The sequence below is a fragment of the Saccopteryx bilineata genome, chromosome X (assembly GCF_036850765.1).
Source record: "Saccopteryx bilineata isolate mSacBil1 chromosome X, mSacBil1_pri_phased_curated, whole genome shotgun sequence".
NCBI classification, from domain to species: domain Eukaryota; kingdom Metazoa; phylum Chordata; class Mammalia; order Chiroptera; family Emballonuridae; genus Saccopteryx; species Saccopteryx bilineata.
Window position 1 is genome coordinate 127,222,043 of NC_089502.1, and position 6,779 is coordinate 127,228,821.

General features: G+C 39.5%; 1 pseudogene; it reads left to right on the forward strand.

The window, feature by feature from the left end:
* The first annotated feature begins 5,354 nt into the window (after positions 1-5,354).
* Positions 5,355-5,554, forward strand: LOC136317855 (large ribosomal subunit protein eL28 pseudogene; annotated as a pseudogene).
* The last annotated feature ends 1,225 nt before the right edge of the window (positions 5,555-6,779 follow it).

Consider the following 6,779-nt stretch of genomic DNA (forward strand, 5'->3'; position numbering starts at 1 on the left):
ACTGGATTCAGGCAGACAGTAGAGGAACTGCAGAGCCGGAAAGCCTTAGACCATTCCTGTTTATTAGATTTCCACCGCAACAGCGGGCAAGCAAACCGGCAGGGGAAAACTTCTTCTTCCGGCGGGCAAGCAAACAGGAAAACCGCCCCTCGTGGTGGCAAATGATCCATGCCCAGGGAAAGTCCCTGTAGCCTTGTATAGGCTACACACATATGGCTCTGCCACGTGCTCATGTACTAATCATGCAAAGTGCAAGCAAGTCTAACACAACTGTTTTCCCTATAGTCACCCTAAATAAAATTCCTGCCAAACCAACTGTACCCCAGTGGGTCAAAGCTCAAGGACTACCCAGAAACCTATAACCCTCGCCAAGGCCTCAAAACCATCTCCAACACGAACAGACTTTGTAACTATGTTCCTTGCCTGCTCATTGTGCCTAATTAGGCCCTGACCAGGAGCCTAAGAAGTGGGCAAGAAAAGCCAGGACACTGCAGGTTGCCACTTGTATTCACAGCAAAATGACAAGCAGCATGCGTGATCCAAGGGAAAGAATCTGACAGTCACACTTTAGTCTTTCAGCCACATCCTTTACATGGGGAGATTGTGGCATCAATAGTGTCATCTTCTAATAGAAAGGACTACACAGAATGCATAATTGTTAGTCTAAATGACTTGTTATTTTGACTATCTGTTTTAAAATGTCTGTAATTGCTTGCAATGAGACTTGGAATAAACGATAAGTTAGCACAGGCAATCACTGGTGGAGACATGGCATGGCTTTGGGAAACAGTACAGATTATTTTGTCATGTGTCAATTTCCATCACATTCTGATTATGATCACAAGGCATTTGCACTGCTTTACTGGGTATTTCTTCCAACTTGTCCCACTTAAGCAACAGGAGTTTCACATGTAGGTGTTACAAAAGAAAAGGCAGTCTATTTCCAAGGGCAATGAGCAGAAGCTGGCTAAGCCTGATAAATTAGTTTTACAGAATTTTAGCTAGTGCCAAATCCTTTCTGTAAAACAAAACCAACTAAGGTAGAAGCACACCTCACAGAGAGTTATTGCCATCTCTCCAAATGAACGTTTTCCTTCCCTCATATGCTTGTTTGCCAAGTCTTAAAATAACAAATCACTTCTTTATAACAAAATTGCCTCCCTGGAATAATAGGCTTTAGTGTGAGTTCTGATAGAGCAATAGCTCCTCTAAATGACAGCGAAAGCTTGCAGCAGGGATGTGAGGCGCATCTATTTCAGGGCTTCCCATTAAGAGAGAAAAGCAGTTCAGTAAGAAATGAAGTCATTTCCTGACTCATTGGGATGCCATGTTTAAACCACAGTTTTCTGTCTAAGGATATAGAGAGTGGGAAAATGTGGCTGGGCCAAAAAGAGATGACTCATCCGTTACAGATCCAGGACCAACCTTTTAAGGTCCTCCACGTGCTACTAGAACATATTAGATAGAGAAAGAAGCTAACCAGAGCCTTCACCCATTCCTTCCATAGCAAAGAGAAGGTTCTCCATCCTACATACCTTGTTAAAGCCAGTTCCATAAATGGATTTTAAGTGTAGATGTAATAGAAACATATTAAGGTTTAGGCATTTTAAATATCAGAAGATAGGGGAGAAGATAATTCAAAGCCTATTGATTTTGATTCTGTATGTTTCTAAAATAAGTGACTCAAAGTACCAAAAAAAACACAACAACAACACTATTTTTGCCTGACTGGTGGTGGCACAGTGGACACAAGTGTCAACCTGAAATGCTGAGGTCCTTGGTTCAAAATCCAGAGGTCACTGGCTTGAGCACAGGTTTACCAGCTTGAGCATGGGGTCGCTGGCTTGAGCACAGGATCGCTGATATGATTCCCAAGGTCACTGGCTTGAAGCCCAAGGTTACTGGCTTGAGCCCAAAGGTTGCTGGCTTGAGCAAGGGGTCACTGGCTCTGCTTGAGCTTCCTTGGTCAAGGTACATATGAAAAGTAAAGCAAATACAAGTTGTTGCTTCTCATTTTCTCTCCTCCCACTCTCTCTCTCTCTCCTTTCCTCTCTCTCTCTCTCTCTCAAATTAATCAATAAATAAAAACTATTTTTGGAAGGATGATATACAACAATTAAGTAAGGATTCTGAGGATTTGCTTATTTATAGAAAAATATTTAATATTCAGTGTGCACTGTTGGTGGGAATGCAGACTGGTACAACCACTATGGAATTCTGTATGGAAGGTCCTCAAAAAATTAAATATGGAACTTCCTTTTGACCCAGGAATTCCACTTCTGGGTATATACACACAGAAACCCAAAACACTAATTAGAAAGGATTTATGCACCTCTATGTCCCCTACAGTGTTATTTACAATAGCCAAGATACAGAAGTAACTCAAGTGTCCATCAATACACAAGTGGTTAAAAAAGCTGTGGTACATATGTACAATGGATTATAACTCAGCCATAAGAAAGAATGACATCTTACCATTTGCAACAGCATGCATGGACCTAGAGTGTATTATGTTAAGTGAAATAAGTCATAGAAAAACAAATACCATATGATTTCAGTTACATGTGGAATCTAAAAAACAATATGAATGAATAAACAAAATAGAAACAGACATAGATACAGAGAACAGACTGATGGTTGCCGGGGGGGAGGGAGTTGGGGAACTAGATGAAAAAGGCAAAGGGATTAAGAAGTATAAATTGGTAGTTACAAAAACAGTCATGAGGATGTAAAGTACAGTACAGCGAATAATATTATAACAATTATGTATGGTGTCAGGTGAGTAGTAGAAATATCAGGGGGAACACTTTGTAAAGTATATGACTGTCTAGCCACCATGCTGTACAGCTGAACTAATACAAAATCATATCAAATGTAAACTGTGATTTCAAAAATATTGCCTGGTCTATGGTGGCACAGTGGATAAGGAGTCTACCTGGAATGCTGAGGTTGCTGGTTTGAAACCCTGGGCTTGTTAAGTCAAGGCACATATGACAAGAAATCAATGAACCACTAAAGTGAAGCAACTATGAGTTGATCATTAAAGTGTTCATAGTTCTTAAACCAGTAATTCTTTTACATGTTTATCTTTTTTCTTTTTCTGAGATATAACATTGTTTAAGGTTAATAACAGGTTGATTTGATACACTTATATATTAGGAAATGATTACTACCTTAGTGTTAGCTAACACTTCCATCAGGTCACATAATTAGCATTTTATTTCTTGGGGGGTGAAAACAATTAAGGTCTACTTCCTTAGGATTGAGAAGTACAGTTTGGTAGTTACAAAATAGTCACAGGGATATAAAGTACAGCATAGGAAATATAGTTAATAATATTGTAATAACTACATCTGGTGCCAGCTGGGTACAGGAAATATCAGGGAAACACTGTGTAAAGTGTATGATTGTCTAACCTCTGTGCTGTACACCTGAAACCAATACAAAATAATATTGAATATAAACTGTAATTTTAAAAAAAAGTGTCTAATGTCTTAGCAACTTTCAAGTATATAATACAGTATTGTTAACTACAGTCATCTTGCTGTACATTAGATCCCCAAAAGTTATTCAACTTATAACTGGACGTTTGTATCCTTTGACCAAAATCTCCCTATTTCTCCCACCACCCCCATCCCCAGCCTCTGGTAACTAGGGTAGAATACTCCATATGAGTTTGACTATTTTACATTCCACTTGTAATCTATATACAGTATTAGTATATATTTACCTTTCTTTCTCTGTCTGACTTATTTCACTTTTCATAATAACCTCAAGGTCCATCCATGTTGTCACAAATGGTAGGATTTCCTTCCTTCTTAAAGCTAAATAATATTCTACTGCATTTGTGTATGTGTGTGTATATGTGTGTGTGTATCACATCTTTTTCTATTCATCTAGGCATCTAACTTAAAGCAATAATCTGATATTTGGACAGAGATATATTCACAAAACTGCCACTACTGTGCAAAACTTAAAAAGCAACTTAAATGACTAACTATAAAAATATATATATTATTGTGGAACACTAATATGGGGGAACATTGTACAACCAATTCAAACTATATTTAGGGATTATCTTTAATAATAATGAGCCATACCAATGAAAAAAGCAGTGTGGGAAACTAATAAACAGAAAGAAAAAAATATGCAAAGGAATTCCACGCTGAAGAATGGGCTGAAACAATCTTCCCCATTATAAATATACCGGGTCATTACTGAAGCCATATTGGTGTATTTACACAATGAACCTTTTTTTTAAATAATTTTATTTTTTTAATGGGGCGACATCAATAAATCAAGATACATATATATTCAAAGATAACAAGTCCAGGTTATCTTGTCGTTCAATTATGTTGCATACCCATCACCCAAAGTCAAATTGTCCTCTGTCACCTTCTATCTAGTTTTCTTTGTGCCCCTCCCCCTCCCCCTTTCCCTCTCCCCCCTCCCCCCATAACCACCACACTCTTATCAATGTCTCTTAGTTTCACTTTTATGTCCCACCTACGTATGGAATAATGCAGTTTCTGGTTTTTTCTGATTTACTTATTTCACTTCGTATAATGTTATCAAGATCCCACCATTTTGCTGTAAATGATCCGATGTCATCATTTCTTATGGCTGAGTAGTATTCCATAGTATATATGTGCCACATCTTCTTTATCCAGTCTTCTATTGAAGGACTTTTTGGTTGTTTCCATGTCCTGGCCACTGTGAACAATGCTGCAATGAACATGGGGCTACACGTGTCTTTACGTATCAATGTTTCTGAGTTTTTGGGGTATGAAAATAGAACTACCTTATGACCCAGCAATCCCTCTCCTGGGTATATACCACAATGAACCTTTGAAACGCTGGTAGTATTTCTTGATGAACTTGAGTCAATAAGTATCTGTATAAACATCTCAAAGAAAACTACAGCTGAACTGTCAGCTGGTTGACGCTACCTCCAGGCTCCTAAAAGAAGAGGTCAGTGTTGGGAGCTATCTGCAGCCTGGCCAATGGATCACAGCCACCTTTCCAGGAACAGTTACCACACTCCAATATTTCCATAGATGCCAAAAACCCCACTGAATGGCTGCTTATTCATTCTTGGCTGATTTCTTCCAAAATACTAAATATTGGATGGAGATGAGAATAGGACTATCAGAGAACCATATATAAACAAAGAGAAAATCCAGAGAAAAAAGCATGAAAGAGCTTAAAAATGTAGAAGAAAAGAAAGAAGAGGAACAGGAATAGAGAACAATGAAGTTTAGTTTCCTCAAAACTATAGTAAATTATTTTATTAATTAAAAAAATGAAGTTACCTCTTTCCATCTCCAGCCACCACAGAGGGAGGAGCTGCTGCCATGTCTGCCCACCTACAATGGATGGTGGTAGAACTGCTCCAGCTTACTGATCAAGAGGAACAAGGAGGTGTCCAGCATCGAACCCAGTACTCCAAGGGCCCACAACTCCTGCTACCACAGGCTTATTCACTGCGAGACTTGGAGTAGCAGATGACAGCAAAGGTGTGGTGGGTGTCATGAAACGGAGATCCAGGCAGTGACAGCTAGCCACCTCTTTTTTTCTGTGTGTGTGACAGAGACAGAGAGAGGGACAGAGAGAAGGACAGGTAGGGACAGACAGACAGGAAAGGAGAGAGATGAGAAGCACCAATTCTTCGTTGCAGCACCTTAACTGTTCATTGATTGCTTTCTCATATGTGCCTTGACTGGGGGGCTACAGCAGACCAAGTGACCCCTTGCTCAAGCCAGCAATCTTAGGTTCAAGCTGGTTGGTGAGCTATGCTCAAACCCACACTCAAGATGAGCCCACACTCAAGCCAGCAACCTCAGGGTTTCAAACCTGGGTCTTCCATGTCTTAATCCAATGCTCTATCCACTGTGCCACCTCTTGCATGTGGACCATCATCCACAAGAATGCCCCGGCCATCCTGAGCAGCACCTGGCACATGATCTTCAAGAACAAGTACTGCCCAGATCAGGGCATGCCCGCCATCATCACAGCCAGCACCATCTTGTACAGCTGGAAGCATGTGATGGAAAAAAGGAAGTGCCTGCCCCACCAAAAGCCCTTGAGCAAACTCCCCCAAAAAACAATAAGGGTGTTTACCTACTTTCCACAAAATATATTGTAAAAATTAAAATTAAGTTAATATTTCAAAACACAATTCTAGAAAGCTGTATATCCTAACAATGACTAAGAGATTAAGACTTATGGAATATATAGATGGCTTTCCATGTATCAGGCACTGGAAAATGAGTCAATACACACAGTGAGGCATTTACTTTAACTCATTTAATCCATATCATTGCTTTATGGGATAGATCTTGCTATTGTTCTCTTTTCTAGAAAAGGAGAAGTGAGGCCCAGAGATGTTAAATAACTTGTGCAAGAGCTCACAGCTCTTAGGAGGAAGGGTGTGGGGTTGGTTGCAAGGTTTCTGGGTCCAGGTCTTCCTTGCTGTAGTACAACCTCTCCCCACTCAAGCCAGGATGGTTCCTGCTTTTCAAGTGCTATCCCTCTTACCATCAGTCATATTTTATACTGAAAATGCATAGTTTTTCATGGTTGTTGCATTTCCTCTTAGTACAGCATGTCTCCCCAACTAGATCCTAAAACGCTGAATGCAGGAACTGTGAATAATACTTCCCTATAATCCTCACAATACTTAGCACTATTCTCTGCTCATTAAAATAAGATTTAATTGGACTCTCCACAAAGAAATAACTTTCAAAACAACTATTCTGGTAATTTTACAATCAAATAAA